Source organism: Mixophyes fleayi, chromosome 1 (genome assembly GCF_038048845.1).
Source record: "Mixophyes fleayi isolate aMixFle1 chromosome 1, aMixFle1.hap1, whole genome shotgun sequence".
Classification (NCBI taxonomy): domain Eukaryota; kingdom Metazoa; phylum Chordata; class Amphibia; order Anura; family Limnodynastidae; genus Mixophyes; species Mixophyes fleayi.
Genome location: NC_134402.1, coordinates 124,846,834 through 124,866,682, shown reverse-complemented (window position 1 = coordinate 124,866,682; position 19,849 = coordinate 124,846,834). Strand labels below are relative to the sequence as shown.

The 19,849-nt window shown below is 37.4% G+C and overlaps 1 protein-coding gene across 12 annotated transcripts in view; it reads left to right on the top strand.

The window, feature by feature from the left end:
* The first annotated feature begins 942 nt into the window (after positions 1–942).
* The window catches only part of BLTP1 (bridge-like lipid transfer protein family member 1), a 216,124-nt gene continuing 197,217 nt past the window's right edge, over positions 943–19,849 (top strand). For all 12 annotated transcript variants that reach the window (XM_075200283.1, XM_075200257.1, XM_075200247.1 and 9 more), the window contains exon 1: positions 943–1,065. The gene's annotated coding sequence lies outside the window, so the exon portion shown is untranslated. The remainder of the gene's footprint in view (positions 1,066–19,849) is intronic.

Sequence of the window (19,849 nt, the reverse complement as noted above, 5' to 3'; positions counted from 1 at the left end):
AATACAGCCAATTACTAAAGAGATAGGGATCTGAGAGAAATATAAGTGTTTTTATGAGAGAAATGTAACTTTTTACTGATTTTTCTGAATTGATATGACGTATAAAACAGCTGTCATTCCATAGTAAACAGCCGTTTTGTCATGGCGGTGTTTTCTATGACAGAACAGCAGTTTTATTGACATTTCTACATTTACACGGCATATAAAATAGCTGTCTTCCTAAGGTAATCGTCAGTTATTCCACATATAAGATATGACCCAGTATTTTACCAATAAGTGTGTATATAATTCAGAAATATATATTTTTTAAAAAATAATACATAAAATATCAATTTGCTATCGACCCTCTAACCAACATTGCAACACACACAGCCCTCTCATTACTTTTACCTTTGCGTTCTAGCTGGTCCATTGTGCAAGATGATGTAGCACATGCCCTTGTGTCTCTAACTCCCATTGTCCTATAGATTGTAAGCTTGCGAGCAGGGTTCTCTTACCTCTCTGTCTGTATGTATTACCCAGTATTGTCTTATTAATGTTTGTTCCCAATTGTAAAGCGCTACGGAATTTGCTGGCGCTATATAAATAAATGTTGTTGATGATGATGATGGTCATAGTAGTAAATTGCATTCCTTTTAGCAGACTGGAGCTGTCATTCCTATTAGTACGTCTCGTATTATCATGCAATAATGTCTAGCAGTATATTTAGCTGTATGTAATTGTGAAACAATCTTCTGGTAGTAAATTACCATGTTTTTAATTTACACCCAGCACAAATATCACTCACACCAGCATTTGCCACAGTCGCCGACCCGGCACACAGTGGCTTTGTTGTGATCTGACAGACAGCCTGCGATTGGTTGTGGTATTTCCTTACTCATTTGTTATTGGCTGACCTTTACTAACACCCGCCTCTCAGGCTTGCCTCCTAGTGACGTCACCTTACCGGAGAGTGTGTGTATACACTGAGCAAGATGGCGGCGGAGACTGGCTGTCAGGGCCGAGGGCGGCGGTGATCCGGTCTTTATAGCAGGGCATGTGGTGGAGGCGGAGTCACCCGAGCCGGTGAGAGAGTCTCGGAGGATTGTATTTCCGGGGACGCTCGTATTTTACCTGTGTGGTCGTCTCACTGGCATATGTGTGATCTGGGTGTATGTGGCTGCTCTCTCACTGATACACTATCACTGTTACTGCAGATGTGTTCCATGACTGTGGGAAGTAACGTGTATTGTGTATGTTTTGCTTTTACACCGGCAGCGTCTTATTTATACAATCATGTGAATCAATCATCATTTATACACTTTATGTGAACAGATACAATATGTATTAATAATATACATTTGGGTGTATGAACATTGCTGTGTTTTTAAATCAGCTATAAAAACGAAGTTAAAAAGGGATGATCTGGTTGCTTTGGTTATTTCATGTGCGTTATTTACATAAGTTACCCTTTTAAAGCAAGTTTATAGAGCTTGTTATGGTTTACTGGTATACAGACCATATCTTATCACTTTCGGTGGCTCCCATGTAATTAACACGTAACTTTCGTTACTTAAGTGACATGTTTATTTTATTAAACAAGAAATGCAGAGTCCAACAACACAGATAGCATGAAGGACTCGTTTTGTTGGCCTTTAACTTATATTACTTATATGTATCCATAGTGTTGGAAACAGGATATAAGGCAACACTTTATTGTTATCAGCCCAGGCAGGGAGAAGTCAGATGTTTTTGTTTAGATGACAATGCACAGCAGCAAGTTCTGACACTAAAAAGTTGTCTAGGTGGTACCAGAGAGTGTTTGTTGCTTCTTTGTCACTTATTCAATACAAAGCACTTGTGGAATATGTTTGAGGCTATGAATAAGATTCCTGTGTATCCCATTTTTCCTGGTACAGTCTCAGTTTTGCCATAAGAAGTCACTTTCAATTTTATTTTCTCTTTTGAATTTAGATTATTGATACATCCAGGTTAAAACAATTTAGCCTGTGATAAAAGTGACGTGTTGTGAAATCCTGTTTTACTGAACAATCAAAACTGTGCCTAACTTGGTCACATGCTTCACAGCCAAAATGTGCATATTTTTTAATGCAGTGAGTGGTCCTCATTGAAAGGATCTCAAAGGGCCCGTGTTATCTGTCAGCTATGATCAACTGCAGATCGAATTTTCCATTGTGGTTGATCAATTCCAATCCCATTGGCTCTGCATAGTTTAAGGTGGTTAATCTGGTCGCAGTGCTTTGTAACAGGCATCAAAAACCACAGAGGCTCATTTGTGGATAACTTAACAGGGATTTTTATATTATTGCTTTTCTGTAGGGAAGAGTTAGGAAACTTAATGTCACAATGGAGACTACTTTGCAACACCCTATAACTGCCCTACAACAGCCCTAGAACTGTAAAGTTGGGTACACACTGCAGAAAATTCATTAAATTATCATGCAGATCACCCGATAAACAACCGTTTGGTCAGATAGTGCAAGAGTGTGTACAGTCCCACAGTCATATTTTATCGTACCAAAACACATTGCACCTGTTGATTTAGTTTTCTAACCTTCCTAAAAATCACAATCAACGATGGAATGATGTTGGCCAAATGTGGAAGTGTGTATTCACTCACGACCAGCAGTGTAGGCAGATAGATATCTGTAGAGTGTACAGAGTACCGATCTTTTCAGCAGATGGTTATGAGAGATGAAGATCATAGATCTGATGGTAAATTGTGTGTGTGCGTAGGTGTGTACGCATGAATTTGCATGATCATCAGGACTTTCAGTCATGGTAAAATTGTTACAGAAATTGCATCTGCAGTAATTTTCTGTAGTGTGTACCCAGCTTAAGGGGACTGATTTGTACAACTTTTGTTTATAGACAATAGTACATTTTTCCTATGGGGACCCACATTGCTGAAATATTTGTGTCTATAGAAAAATAGGTCCCACATATTTTTTTTTGTCCCATATATTACCTAAGAGCACTATTGTGAAAGCTCTATTGGTAATCAGCAAAAAAAACATCCCCACGGTATCGCCAAAATAGTTTAAATGAATTGTAATATCTTGCAATACAATTGTTCTTTCAAAAACAATTAGACATTTTTTAATACTAACAACTTTTACTGAATAGGATCCGCAATGAAACATATGATTACCACTTCTAGGTACATACTCACTGGATGTTATAGACCTGCCTGCAGTATGATGCCCTGTGTTGAGCGGTAGCTGACCTCATGGAGTAATCACTATGAGGACCGCACTCACTCAGTACTGACTTACTGCCTGCTGCAGGATATATTTCGTTTTTGAGGGACCAATAGATCACTATGTTGAGGTCTGCTATCACTTCCAGGGAGTAAGGCAATACACCTTAGGCAGCTCTGGAACAGCCCCAGGGTACAATAAGCTTATACAGCAAAAAAAATTAGGGGGTATATTTACTAAACTGCGGGTTTGAAAAAGTGAAGTTGCCTATAGCAACCAATCAGATTCTAGCTGTCATTTTGTAGAATGTACTAAATAAATGAAAACTAGAATCTGGTTGCTATAGGCAACATCTCCACTTTTTGACACCTGCAGTTTAGTAAATATACCCCTAGGACAGCTCCCACCATCTATGAAGGAGTTTAACCAGCTCTATATGAGACTGTGCGATTACACATTAGTTTATACAATGTGTTTATTTTTTATTCTCTTTTGTTGTCATATTCCAATACAATGTCGTCTGGGGTTAATAATGTTAACAAATATGAAACATAAAACTGAACATAGTCCTTTTTTTTTTTTTTTTTTTTTCTTAAACCAAACATTTTACTTCATTGCTGCCATTAGCTTTATTGGCAGATGAGTACCAGGATACAGATAATATATTGTTTTATGTATTCTTGTTTTGACACTTTTGCTAAAAGTGTAAGCACCATTAGAGACGTGGCATTGTACTTTTTATGACAGAGAATTGTAGTTTTATGAGTCCTGGTTGTAATTTTAGTTATGTGGTTGGGAGAAAAAAAAAGTACAATTTTAAAACAATACATCCATGGACTGAGTCAACAAAGAAGGCCAAGCTCAGTTGACTGGTGGTGGGTGTGTAGGTGGGCTTTAAGAGGGTGTCAAGAAGAGGGAATAGTGTGATCGTACAGCTTAGACACACAATTGCACTGGGGTTTTTACAATCCTGTTTCTCTGCTTATCCAAAATCTGGCCTCTGTGAACAATGACCCTAATATAGGACTTGTTAAAGGCTATATTTACATATATGCACTTGGAAAAGTATGGAATGAACTGAAAAATCTAAAAACTAATTCCTGCTTTATAAAAGTAGTTTCACCAGTGCTCAGAGTTAGGGGCATAGTCAATTAGCTTCTGGGATTGCGGCTACAAGCGGCCGCCTCTTCCCGATACCGCTACACCGCAAATTTCCTTTCGCAATCCATAGGGTTGCGATGGAAATCTGCCATGTAGCGGTACCCTAATTGCACTTTATGTGCACTGCCCCAACCCCAGAAGCTAATTGAATATACCCCTTAGTGTCAAATACTGCCTCTTTATGCTGCTAACACACAATAAATAGAAATATATTTAAAAAAAAAAATGAAATCCTACAGCACTACAACTATGTAAATACAATTAATAATGGGTATTTAATTTCAAAACAATAGATCACAAAATCATAAGTAGTATTTTTTTTTTTAAAAGGTGCCGTAAGATGGCCGCTGCGCTTTACAGGGTACAAACAAGGCAGTACAGTGCAATAAACAAGTCACTCTATAACGCCAGTAACTCTAAGCACAGCTAATGAGGAAGGGTGAGGGGGAGCGAGGTATATTCAGCAGAAGCTGGAACCCTGTGCCCTAGAGTGATGGTGCAGCTAACAGGTTAAGAGCCACTGAAAAGGTGCAGAGGTATGCAGGAGTGGAGGCAGTGGGCAGAAAGCCCAAGGAGGAATTGGGTAGATTAGCTGGTGAGCAGAGTTAAAGTGATGGAAACTGGAGGTAAGAGGTTCCTGCTCAAAGGAGCTTACAACCTAAACGGAAGGGCAGACATACAGATGACACAAGGGGTGAAAGGGGAACAGGGAAGAGACGGAGAGGAAGAGGACGGGGGATGAGGTAACCGATTTGGTGAAATAGTTAAGTGGGTGACTGATAGGTTTTTAAGAATAGGTGGATTTTCAATGCCGGTTTCAAATTGCACAGATTAGAGGATAGTTTGATGCAACGAGGGAGATTGTTACAATGGAGGGGGGCAGCACAGGAGAAATTTTGTATACGTGAGTGAGATGTGGTTGTCAGAGGGGAGGGGACAGTCATTGGCTGAGTACAGGATGGTGTGTCAATGGAGATGAGGTTAGAGATGTAGAGAGCAGTGTGGTTGGCGAGGGCCTTGTATGTGAGGATGAGGAGTATAAAAAGGATTCTGTAGGGGAGGAGCTGCCCGTGTAAGGCTTGGTAGAGGGCGGAGACAGATGTGGAGCCACGAGAAAGGAGAAAATATTTAAGAAATAAAATACAATAGGAGTGCAAGCACAACTTGAAAATTACTTGAGTTTGAGATGCTTAAAGCCTTATGTGCAATACAGATTTTAATTACCTGTATCACTATGTAATACATTCATATGGGCAATGATCATCTAAACAGAGCGTTATTACTGAGATGTAGTTTGTGTGGATTGTAGCACTAGCATTGGAGTAAGCTAGGCTAAGCTTTGCTCTACATGCTCTATCCATTTTTACTACCTGCTGAGCCTTTAAATGTAAAATGTGACAAGATTCTGGTGTCACATTGCTAAATGTCCTATGTGCTTCAAGGAGTTTGAATGGAATTCCCCTTTACTAATGTTTTCTAGCCCAACTCTTGGGTCTTAGAATTTTCTTGTCTATCGCACAGTTTATAAAACCTATCCATAATCGCTGGTGCATTCATTACATAGTTTTATTAATATTCTTTCCTGTTAAGCATGCATGAGCCTTTTTATATTTTGTACTTGGAATTGTGAGGGAAGGTTGCAAATGCATGTGTACACAGTTTAGGAAGTCATGTGTTTTGTCCCTAGCAACTAAAGAAACTTTAAGGAATTCTCTTAGGCCTCAGACTCATTGGAGTTTTTGTCTATATCCAAACTGGACTGCAATATCCTCCCTGTCTAACTGTTGTTTGAAAGTATAAATACACTGTTGTTAACCTTTATTTAGAATTAGGAGTGGCATATAACCTAATTGTAGCAGTTAGGTACAATGCAGTTAGAGTTATTGTGCATTGGGACTAAAATATGACCTATGACTTAGGAAATTGGATACTGAACAATAGTTTGATCCTTTACTTCGATTCAGTATATTAATGCTGGCGTTAACTGTTTCCCATACTTGTTATGCACATGATTGTAAGAGCAATAAGTGTGATCTGTTTGTATCTCTAGTCACAAATATAAAAAAATATAGAATGAACTATTTAAAAAGAAGTGTATGTCGTATTGTATATGTAATGATATCTCTTTTGACCCTGCATCGTCGGAGCTAATATAAACTACACACTGTTTACAATACTTTCAATGTTTTATTTGAAAATGCAATAACTTGTTTGATATCTTTTTTTAATGTACGCCTTTTTTTTTTTTGCAGCATTTTTATGCTGTAGATTAACATTTATAAGTTATTTTTTGAATGTTTATGAACATCTGTGAAGAATTTGCAAGCGTTTAACATAGTTGAGTGCCTCACGTTGTTATGAAGGATGTTATGTTGAAAGACATGCGAAGTATGTGATCCGGTGAAAAGAACAATATATTGTCTAGTAGATTTTCGTTGGAAATTGGGTTAGAGTGATCCCTGTGTGATATGATTCAACTATTTTGTTTTTTGTTTTCTATATTTGGGTTTTGTAGTTGCAGCAGCACTGAGGTTCAATAAAAAGTAAGCCAAACTGTTTATTTCATATATCTCTAATGCCTGATCATATCATACTAAACCTTTTCTGATATTTAGAGAATTGAACAACAATATGATTCCAACATATCATAAAAATTTTGAGTTTTTAAACTTTGTCTGACGAAATTTAATTTTACGAACAATTTTTCTTTTTGGATTTTGTAACAAAGTACTTTTTACATGGAAATAGTCTATAATATTTTTGTGAAGAAACTCTCAGTAGTATGGTTTGATTATTTAAAGAAGATGTTCAAGATGTCCTCTTTCTGCTTTCATGCAAACCTGCAGGCGCCGGCACCATTGGGCAACAGCTTCATCGATAATCCTCTGATCCAGACCCGTCCACACTTCCAACAAACATTGCTTCAGATCGTTTACATCATGGATTGCTGTCTGGTAGACTCTCTCTCTTGCATCATGCTCCATACCTTATAATCAACAGGATTCAAATCTGGACTATTCGGAGTCCATAATGTGGGAGTGATGAAGTCTGGTCTCTCTCTTGTTAGCATTTCAATGGTTTTCCTGGTGCACTGTCCTGTTGAAAAACAAAATAACCTTCTGGGGACAGATTTCTGATTACAGGTAGAAGATGCTGTAATAGCAGAACCTCATGATAATAGGCACCATTGATTTTTTTTTATAATATTTATCTTTATTGAAGTTTTTAAGGCAGTTTCAACAGAGATTCACAAGAACAGATAAGTGGGTAACAAAACCATCATATTAATACAAAATGTCATAATAACACATTCAAATAAATGTTATAATAGAAGAAGAAGAAAGAGAGAAAAAGGAAAAGACAGAGACGGGGATAGGTAAGGGGGGGGGGGGGGCAATGTTTCCTAGTACAGATTATGTAAATAAACAATTCAAGTTCTAGCAAGGAGAGTAGGTGAGAGAACTGGTTTGTTTAAATGATTAAATTTATCGGAGTCCTGGAATTCGAGCCATAGGCTCCAAATGGAGTAATATTCAGTAACTTTATCAGCAGATGAAAGTAAAAGCTCATCCATAACTCTATAAAACTCCAATCTCTGGAACCACTCCCGGATGGTTGGGGGGTTAGGAGATCTCCAATGGGTTGGAATCACTGCTTTCGCAGCCGAAATCAAATAACGTAAAATGTTTTTTTTAAACCTGAAAATTGGAAAGTCGATCTTGTTGAGAAGCCAGAAGGCGGGACTATCAGGAACATCATCTCCTAATATTTCAGCAGAGACCTCCATGACCTTGGACCAGAAAGGTCTGAGTATCTCACAATCCCACCAGATATGCATAGTAGTGCCCCGGGCATTCTGGCATCTCCAACAGGAGTCAGAAACACCCTGGCAAAAGTTTGCTAGTTGGGCTGGGCACCTATACCATCTTGTTAGAACCTTGTAATTAGTTTCTATTATAGAGACACTAGCAGAACAAGCATGTGTGGTCTCAAAAATGGCTAACCAGTCTGCTTCACGGACCTGCTCTCCCAGATCTTGCTGCCAAGCAGTGGTGAATTTGGGTAAGGAGCTAAAAAGGTTTTCTATAAGTAGTTTGTAGATTTTGGAGAGTAGGTGGGTAAGACAGCCATCTGCTAGACAAGCACCATTGATTTTTACTCCAGGATCAATGAAGACCAAAAATGAACGACCAAGCATCGAAACCACAATGGACACCATAACAGACTTGCTGAAATGGGTATGCGTACGAACAGTCTGTTTGCAGCAATCTGCCTTTTCTTAGTGCCGCGCGTGACTTAAAGGCGATCATTCTGCGTGTTATTTGGTCATGCAACAGTGAACAACTTCTTGTCAGTAAAGAATAGGAAGTCAACCATATGACGAGGATATTTTCTCAACCGTTCTCTTGATCTGTTCAAACGTGGCAATTGATTAGCTTCTGTCAGTTCCTGTGCTGGCTGCTTCTTAAGGCAATTGAGTTGAAGATCTTTATGAATTATTCGAACAACACAGGACCGATGAAATTGGGGTTCTCTGGATATTTGACATGTTGTTCTATGAGTATTTGGAGCATCCTCTTGACTCATAATAAGATCTTCGACAAGGGCGATATTTTCTTCAGTGCGCAATGAACTTCGTCTGCCACTACCAATGACCCGGTCTACTGACCCTGTTACCCTAATTTTTCTAAGCAATTTATCTAATCCGCTTCTGGTCCAATGTTTTTCTGGAAACTCTCGTAGAGATTGACTGCTGCTGTAATTCTTGGATTCCCTCAAACCTTTTATCATGTGTAAATCGTCTTTACTAAAAGGCATTTTTATGGAAATTACAATTTATTTATTTTTATTTTTGTTTTCTGTTATAATATTGTCTGCTTTTTTAGGCGGGAAATAAAAGCAAAGTCATTTTAAAAAAAAAAAAAAAATTAAGTATGTGGATATTTTTATTTTAAAAATATTATTAAAGCTTGGCTTACTTTTTATTGCACCACAGTGTAGGTTTAATTGTTTGATTTTTGACCTACCTGTTTGTGTACACATTGTTCAATAATGATTGTTGATTTGTTCTTATGAAAACCTAGTATGTTGAGTAGCACGTAATAGTACCTATTGCCAAAATCGCTTGCATATAGTTTATTGTATAAACTAATATCTAGGCTACGTATCATAAAATGCATGTATTGGGAGGATTCTAGTTTTACTTAGCTCATTAAGTTATGCACTGACTGATTATTTTCTAGATAGTGTTGTGTGTCATCTTTTCATATGTGGATGTCGATGTGTACTTAAAATAAAAGTGTTTGCACAACAAATTAGTGCATAATTATATATATATATATATATATTTCATACAAATGTAAGTGTAGTGTTTTTGGAAGAACACATCACATCAGAAATGTATATTCACAAACAATTAAAAATATAGTTATGTTGGCCATAAATTGGCCAACTGTTCCCCTGGGTGCCAAGTGATAGGACCAGCATCCAGTTATATCACAAGTGAGTGGCTAAATTGGAAAAGATTGCTCCTAGAGGCTGAACTTCTTCTGGCTTTACTGGGGCCTGTTAGAGCTGTGAAAATATGACTGCATTGGCTGTAATCTTCTAACTGTATTTACACACTTGCCAAATATATCTGATTTCAGAGTCTGTTAGTGTGGTTAGGAGATGACCGCAGCCACAGGCTGATAGCAGTCATCTTCTAACCACATTTACCGACCAGAGATATCAATGTGATACTCTATGGCAGTGTTCTCCCCAGAAAATGTTGCCAGTTGGGTGGCATTAAGAAGCAGCCGGGAGGAGGCAGTTGTAATACCTCTGCGATAATAATGAAAAATGTTGGAGGTTATTGCCCACACCTGCCAGGATTGGTGGTCAGTGGTCTAGCACACACAGCTGGCTGTAGTGCTCACATAGTGCCTGTTATACTAGGAGAAACAGTGGCTTATTCTATAATATTAGGTGTCTGTTGGGCTCCAAAAGCCCGATGCCAAGTAAAAACACCCGGGTGGGGTACCGGGGAATTAGGTGCTGGGGACTACACTACTTTAGGACTTTTACTCGTGTGGTTGAATGCACTGACCATATCTGTCGAAGTACAAAAGATTCATATAAGTATAGCCAGGAATAATAGGACATTATAACAAAAGTGTTCCTGAAAAATATGGAAAAGTGAGTTCCTGTGTATTTTATGTTTCCACCTGTTTCAAGAGATTCATATACAGCACAGACAAAGTGATTATAGAACCTCAGGTGCTATCACAAAGCCGCAAAAGTTTCTAAACAGGTTATTGGGTATTTTACAGAAATGCACCATACATACATATTATTAGCCAATAGTAAGAATATGATCTTATTTTTGGCTAAGCTTAATTTTAAGGCATGAGAAATGTATTTATTTTTTATATGGCAAGCTGCTACAGAAATAGAAACATGTTACACAAAATAAAGCAGAATCCAACCACAACTTGTCTTAACCAGATCTCTGAATGTATTCTGTTTCTGTGCGTATCCAGTGTGTTATGCCGAATGAGGGGGGATTGCAGAAAATATTACCAGTTGTTACCCCTAGTTAAGCTGTGATAAACAGTAAGTCCAATGCTTGCGGATAAAGTGTTCCTTTATGAATGTTCAACCATGAATATAATAATCATGTGATTGTTGGACACAACAGAGTTCAGCTTGTGTTCTAAAGTGCTGTCTGTGAGACAGAGGTCACAGGAAAGCAGAATGTGGATGTCTCTGGTATCAGTTGATGACAGCCATTAGCCTGTGCCAGGCTTGATAGCCTGCATCACTTATTCATGACTTTGAGTCTAAGATTTGAACTTAATATTGTGAGAACAGGAATACTCCCTCAACATTTGTGACAAAGTTGCAGGTAAAGTGTAATATTAGGAACACAGATTTTATCTAATATCCACTTTTAAAGGGAATTTACAGTTTTGCACAATGCTTTTTTTTATGCGCACCTTGTGCCATGCAGTGTTCTCCCCAGAAAATTTGGCCAGCTGGGAGGCATCAAGAAGTAGCCAGGTGGTGGGGCCCTTCACTATAATTAAATGTTTAAACCCTGACCTATTGATTTAACCTCGAGATTAACAATTTATATATTAATTCTTCTCTTCTTCTTAGAGGAACAGTCATCTGCGGCTCTTTCACAATCAGTTTGTAGGATCTGGTTCCTCTAGTGAAATCGGCATAAGATTATTTAGTGTGTTCTACTTCATGCAATTTTTTAAACAGGTTTTAATTCACTAAGATCATTTTGTGTTAATGGGATTTTACCAACCTACATTAAAATGGCTATTTTCTTACTTTCCAGAATCGTCTTTTCCATTTATATGGTATTATTTTACCTCAGACAGCTGAGGTCATTATCAGTGAGTTTTGGGATTTACCCAGCTTGTAGTCATGTCTCTAGATCCCCGTCGGCTAAGGTACCTGGTACAGTCACTGCATGGGAAACCTAGATCCCCTTCTCTCAGAGTACCCCGTTGCCCCTTCTGGTAATACATTGGAAGGGTATTGAGCAGCTTTGAGGGAAATTTGTAGATTCTCTTAAATAGCTACTTGTACCCTGGAGTGCTGAAGTCATTTTGAGTGATGGGATTTAGCAAGCTTTTAGCCACACTTTTACTGTGTTCTATTACTGAGGTTGTTTGGAGTGATGGTACTATCAGTACAAAATAACATGATCGTATAATATGGGCAGCGTGTCTTGAATTTGGGACCAAGTAACCCTAACAAAATAATATTTATTTAGCCATTTCTCTTTTATTTTGATAAAGTGTGTGTATATTAGGAGAACCTATTAAGAGTTAATTTCTCTTGTGGTTATTCAGTGGTTCAGATGGATATGTACACATCTTAAAACAAGATCATCTTAGAGTGAGAAATAGAGAAACAAAAAATTCAGGGCCATAAATTGCAGGAAATGGCACAAGAAATGCAAACTGGAAGGTCAACTTAAAGTAAAGGATAATGTGTAGATATCAACCCAGGAGAAAAGTTATTTACAATTTTTATTCTGTGCTAGAAGCTAAATGCAGATTGGCATGCGTCAGAAATATGGGTCATTCCAAATTAACACAGGGTTTCAGACGGACTGTTTAAGATTGCAATGAAATTTGGTATAATAAATGCTGTCTTGGGTGTAAACAAAGCCCCCAAATCTTAGGCTGATATGTGCACTGGTTTTGAAGTTATAGCCTTTAAATTTGCACTTTTTTAACAAAAAACTTGCAATTTAAATAATTGTTAAAAGCATTTGTAGATCACCTGATTGAGCTAGAGAGTTGGACAAGGTCTCATTTTAAACCTCTTTTTATGGGCTTCAGTGAAAATGAAAATTCAATTTAGATTTTCTCAAAAAGCCATACTTTTAAATTGTTGAAAAACATCTCAAAAATGGTTCATACTGTTGTTAATAAAAAGGCTGGACCCCACGGCTCTATAAGATTTTGGGGCACCGGGTACAGCCATTGCCACCTTAAAAGCGGCAATCGCACTGTCAGCAGTGGGAATATCGTGCTTACCACACGCCGACTTGTCTTCATTCGCAATTGGCACATGATGGCTTCAAGACCTGTTGCAAATGCTGCACATCTGTCTTGAGGTATGTAGATGTATACTGACCATTGTAATCATGGTAATCGTTATCTTGCGGGTCGCTCACATTCTTGTCTGTCTGCTACTCATCTGTTATGCGTACCCCACCCGATTCAGCATACCAACACTTTTCTCTGTTTCTGATGTTTGTTCTGATTTTATTCAACCCCAGTGGACAGTGCTATATGACACTTCTGTACTTTAATCTATAGTTTAGAACAACCCATTTACCAGTTTCCGAAATATATTGTTCCCTTTTGTCTTTCAACAAAATCTCAGTTTTGCTGTAATTATTGTCATTGAACAGTTTTGTTTTCTGTCCAAGGACCTAAAATATAAACACTTACTGGATAATAAATAGTCATGGTGATGAAAACAAAACAGATGGAAGCCTGATATATGCTTATGTGCTTTGGAATTTCAGATTCCCTCATACACTGTTATATTTATCAGTACAACTACAGAGAAATACATTGTTAAAACTGTGACTCAAATGTTCATTCTTAAATTTTAACTAGATGAAAGTAGCCTTCGCTCACTGTGCAGCGTATACATGCAGGATATCATTTTTTGTGGTCTAACTCTGGTCTACCTAACTGTTCTTTTGCTAGAAGAAAGAATTGTGACTGGATCACTTATAAATAACTTATGGTATAAATTTATTTAAAGGAAATAGTGCAGGGCGCTTATTTATATCATTGATTTTACTATATTGTGTGGCACTTTGTAGAGGAATGGCATTCATTTCTGAGGTATTAATTTCTGATGCAATAAGCATTTGTTGAGGAAGTCTTTTGTGTATTTTGGTAAAGGAAATGTCTTGTTTTCTTGTTTGGGGTTTTGTAACTTTCCTCGAGGAAATCTCCAATTAGGCATATGTGAGGAGGGAGTCTGTTTGCGGATAGCAGGAAAAGCTAAATAAGTCTATTCAATGTGAGTGACCAACACTTGAATGCACGGCAGGGAGAAATTGCCTGTATCCTGGTTAAAGTGAAAGGAAATCTCAGATCAATGAGATTCAGGGTATCACAGAAAAGTGTAAATTTTGTTAAGTATAAATTGCATATGAATCCATGTTTGGGTAAACATATTGCATCCTGTTACTAAAAATAACTCAGACTTCAGGGGGCTGGTTTACCCTGTGAGGCTGTGTCCAAAACAGCACTGATTTGTACTGAATGTATCATTCTACTTCCATCTGACCTGATCACTGGTACCTTCAACCAGTGTGAAACTAAATAAACATCACTTGCTTCAATGACCTGCTTGAGCACTTCTCCATGCTGAAAAATCCTGTGACCTACAGATTATACCCAAAATCTAATCCGTTCCCGGCTGTCTGAGGTTTGGACCCAGCTTTCCAGCACTATTGCTCTGCCCGCTACCCAGCAGCTCTGGCCAGTGTGTTAGGCCAGGGGGGATCCATCCACAGCAACCCTGATCCATTGTAAGAGGTCAGCCCAGGTGTACCACTAAGAGGTACCCTAGTAGTTACAGTTACCTAGACGAAACCCGGTTCTGGATGCCGATAAGGAGTCCAGTGATGCCAGTATTTGTAAGCCCCTCTTACTGCGGTTAGAGGGCACATTTGGCAAAACGAAAGGGAACGGTGGCAAAGTAAGCCCGGCCGGTTTCCATCAACAACAGACAAGGTGGCATAGGTGGGCCATCCTGTCACAAGAACGTTAAGAAATTGTGAGCTAAAATATTTGTTTTACAAATCCTTATTTTCTTAATACAAAAGGGATGCTAATATGTGTTTAAGTTCCTGTAAATAATAGCTGTATGAATATCATGTTTTGTTGTCATCACCTAGGATTAGTGAGTTCTGATATAGTCAAACCATCACAACCTATGTATTATGAGAAATGCACCCTCTACTGTAAATTGTTGTAGATATTTGAGAAAGATTGTGTTTTATTAGAGAAAGATCTCTGCCCCGGGGGGGGGGGGGGGGGGGGGCAGAAAGGGTGCAGGGGGGGGGCAAAGATGAAGGTGTGAGTTAGCTGTAAATTATTCTTTGACAGAGATATAATTGAAAAAAATATATACAAATATTCTTTTCCCTTGGATTAATGTGTATTATTTTTGCATATAACTAAATAAGTATTTATGTCCTGGCCTAAATGCTTATTATGTTTTTTTGACCCAACTACTTCTAAAACGGTACTGCTCTGGAATTATTTTGGAGGGGTGCCTTGAAAAAATGATGGAGACTCTAAGGGTGCCGTAAACTGCAAAAGTTTGGGAACCACTGTAATAATGTAAATAAATTATGTTTATCAGTAATGCATAACATGAAAAATATGATTTTCTTTTCCAAAAAGCATGTAAAAAAAGTCATAAAAAATAAGCACACTAATCACAAATTAATATATTTATGTATGTTATATGTACTAATTAGTGTTTTGTCATAGTATAGATGATTGTATAGTAAAATAAAAAATATAGCAAAAAAAGTACTGTATGTAGATATTATAAAATAGAAAGGTTGTGTAATGCAATAAAATGTATGCCAATGCACTTTTTTTTTTTATTATAGATGACCGCGTTAAATCCTCCCCTTTACGCCCCCAAAAATTTGCAAGCACCAATGATTAACGCATTTGGGCTAGCTTACCTGTTTTACAATTGAATTGCACAATTTTTTACGCGGCAGTTGCTAAAAACGGTCGTGTCAGCGGGTCAAAACTAGTGCAGGTATTTTTTTTTATTTTTTTTTAACCTGGCGGGAAAAAAAAAACCCCTGCGGTCAATTGAATTCCCCCCTTAGTGACCGAACACAGCCGCAATGAGAAGTAAGTTTGCAACAATGGCAGAGAAACCCAACAAACATTTTAGTGTACCTTGCTCAGTCAGCTACTTTTTGCGCTTGATACATAACATCAAGCAAGGGTTTGTGAAATATACTGCAAAAGTTTTACAATTGCACCACTTTAGGTAATGTGCGCTAAAACATAACCGACATCTCTGTAAATGTACTTAATGGAATATCTATCCCAATGTCAGACAAGTGCAGGCATCCCATACCCAGTTAAAAATTGTTTAAGGTTTACCTCACAGATGATAATGCCATCATATGCATTACAACCATCTGGCACCTTTGCCAATGTAGCATGGTGTTGTCTCCTACAGTTGTTTTTGCTTTTTTTTGTGATTTCCCTAAAATTTTGAGCTGCATAATTTCACAATATGGTATGAGGATGGGTTCTGGTCATGTATGTTTTCTTCTTCAAGAATCATGGTAATATTTGTATTCATTATGGATTTTAGATATTATTCCAGTGTTGCTAGTGGCCTTATAAATTCATGTTGACTGCTAGCTAGGCGTTGTTATATACTATTGGTATGTCTAAAGGTTGTGGAGCATGCATTTGTCAACAAATCTGATTAAAATGACTTCTATACAGAATTGTTTTACATTGCATAAGATTATATCTGCATGGAAAAATCAGCAAAGAGAAGAAAACTAGACTTTATTTTTGACTTAAGTCTTTTGTTGACAGAAATTCCTATTTTTTTTTCCTGCTGATTATTCCCTAAAACACGAGCTAGCAGCAACCGTCACTTTGCATGAGTTACATTGCTGGGTGATGGGGCAGAAAGTATTAGTACAATTGTACTGACTTCAGGCTTTATACTTGTAATTGGAAGACTTCTGCTAGAAGCAAACGTGTCTTGTACATTATAACATCATTCTTGTTTCTTCCCTTTTTTTCTAAAGCGACATACTTTTGTTTTGTATTATAGTAACATTTTAGTATTGCATTTTGTGACTATTACACAATGTCTTAAAATATTAGGTTATTGTTTGCAGAAATCTTATGTTAAACTCCATTTTAGGTTTTAGATGTTTTATTTCAGCTGTTTAATGTTCTTGTTTAGTAATGGGGAGAAACTCAGTCTTTACTAAGGATGTTCTGCACCTAGTAAATTAAGAATAGTACAGATGTTTAGATTCTGAGAAAATCCAGACTAAAGTTATGCAATAGTCTATGTAAAACTTGCAGAGTTTTCTGAGATTTTATATAATATTTCAGATTCCCTGATCTATAAACCTGTTGCCCATAAACTTACGAAAATCAGAAATTTTGAGTAAAGTATTTCTGTTCGGTGATAACGTCATACACACATCAGTGATCACCAAGTCTTTACTGCTACAGTCATTGTGAGGAGCACTGCTGAACCATTTAATGATACAAATTCCATGGTTAGTGTGGGAAAAGGCAGGGTTAAATCTGAAAAGTTGTTTAGTATGTTTTAGCCATGGTGCTTCAAATTACAGATATTTGGGGAAAATTCAAGGGAGAGAATTTCGGAAATTGGAATATTAGATAATGGAAACCCATACCTGAATATATAAGAATTTAGCACAGTATAAAATGTGTAGGAAATGGGCTATATATTATAGCAGAGGTTTGCTAGCTGACCAGAGGCTTTTGTGGTTTATTGTTTTCTTTGAATATTTGAACTTACAGTGGATTTGCAATGTGTTAAATTGATAGTAAATCACATGGCCATTGTTTATTTTGTGCATACTTATCTGTATATTTGCATTTAGAAATAGAACTCATTATAAATAAAAAATTCTATATGGCTGAGTATTTACATATAGGGGCATATTCATTTGTTGGCGTTATAGGCAAAAATCTCACGGCACGCGCACTATTACCATTATTACGGTAATAGTGCGCGTAAATACCGTTATTACGGTAGTTTTCTCGCTGGATTTCAGCTTGCGGCTCAGGGAGCTTCGAGCTGAAATCCAGCTTACTATTACCTTAATAACGGTAATCGTTTTAACACCGCGGGGAATTCAAACAATTGAATATGCCCCATAGTATAGTACAGTACATATTTCCGTTAACAGCAGTACTTGGATAAATGTGTATGGAAGAAAGGCCTCCGAACTTTACCATGCTGTCCTTTAGCATATTAATCTTCTTGATGATGGAGGATTACATCGTCTTAATTTATAAGGAGAGTAGAAACTGGATACAAAAATTTAAAAAGTTTATTTAACCAGTTGGTGAAAACAAGGACAGTTCTTGTGGTCAGCGCTTTTCTGATGTTTTCACAAAAAGCAGATCTATTATTTTACCATGCATGTGCCTTATATACATCATGCATGTGCCTTATATACATCATGCATGTGCCTTATATACGTCATGCATGTGCCTTATATACGTCATGCATGTGCCTTATATACGTCATGCATGTGCCTTATATACGTCATGCATGTGCCTTATATACGTCATGCATGTGCCTTATATACGTCATGCATGTGCCTTATATACGTCATGCATGTGCCTTATATACGTCATGCATGTGCCTTATATACGTCATGCATGTGCCTTATATACGTCATGCATGTGCCTTATATACGTCATGCATGTATAAAAGCAAGACAAAAACAGCTACAGCTTTAGCCGTAGATGGTAGTAGAGCCATATCTGACACATACAAGTATATGAAAACTTCTTGATCTGTGTCATTCTTCTTGTGAAGTGGAACCTTTATTCCAATTCTAATGAGAGAGTGAGTTAAAAAAAACCTATAATAAAAAAAAAAATTATATATATATATATATACACACACACATATATCATCATCATTTATTTATATAGCGCCACTAATTCCGCAGCGCTGTACAGAGAACTCACTCACATCAGTCCCTGCCCCATTGGAGCTTACAGTCTAAATTCCCTAACATACACACACACAGACTAGGGTCAATTTGTTAGCAGCCAATTAACCTACCAGTATGTTTTTTGGAGTGTGGGAGGAAACCGGAGCACCCGGAGGAAACCCACGCAAACACGGGGAGAACATACAAACTCCTCACAGATAAGGCCATGGTCGGGAATTGAACTCAAGACCCCAGTGCTGTGAGGCAGAAGTGCTAACCACTACGCCACCGTGCTGCTGCCATATATATACACATATATATACACACACACACTGTGGTTAATATAATTGTAAACAAGGAATATATCATAAATGTACTATTTCCAACAGTTCCATATTATTCACTTTACATACCTGTGGTCCTGTAATAGCCAAAGGGAACTTGGGGAAAGCTGTCTTGCTATGTATTTAAGTGATCTGGGGTGATTGTGTTGTAAAAGTCTTTGCATATGGAACTTATTGCAAATAAACTTTGCAGCCATTTGAATGTTATGGTGCCATTTTTTATGATCACCTGGGTTTTGCCATCTCCAAGTGTCTTCTGAAGAAATTGTTTATAATTTCTGTGTAAGAGAAAGGGCTGCGTATATCTACAAATTCCCTACATTTTCACCTTATAGCAATAAGCTGTGACTCCGCTTTATATCTGTTTTAAAAAGGACAACTTTCTTTTTAGAAAACGCCTTTTTACATTTATTAACTTCCAAAAATATATACTTTTTAGGTGTGTTGTGTTACAGCTGTAATGGTGTGAGTCAAGCACTACTCCTCCATGCTTCCTGCTCTTTCCTAATTTTAATTAAGGTTTGCTATTTTTATTACAAGTCCAATGTAGAAAAGTTTTGTTTAGTAATGTAAGTAGTCTTCCTGAAGAAATTCGGTGTTGTCAGTGTTGTTGGCACTTTACATGTGTCTCATCAAGTAAGCAGATGCTCTGAAATGTGTGTGAACTTGTTTTCACTGTCTCTTCATTTCCTGTTTCTATTAAAAGTTTGTGCTAAGTATCTTAAAGCCATATGACGTATTTATTTATTTATTTTTGAAAGAACATGACATATTCCAGGAAACAAACTATTTTGTTTAGCAGAAACTGAAAGTAATAACTTAGAGCAGTTTATTGGTGTGCGACCTTCTCTGAGAGTGTATCTAATATCTGACTGCTGGATCATTGTTTCCCAGGTGGT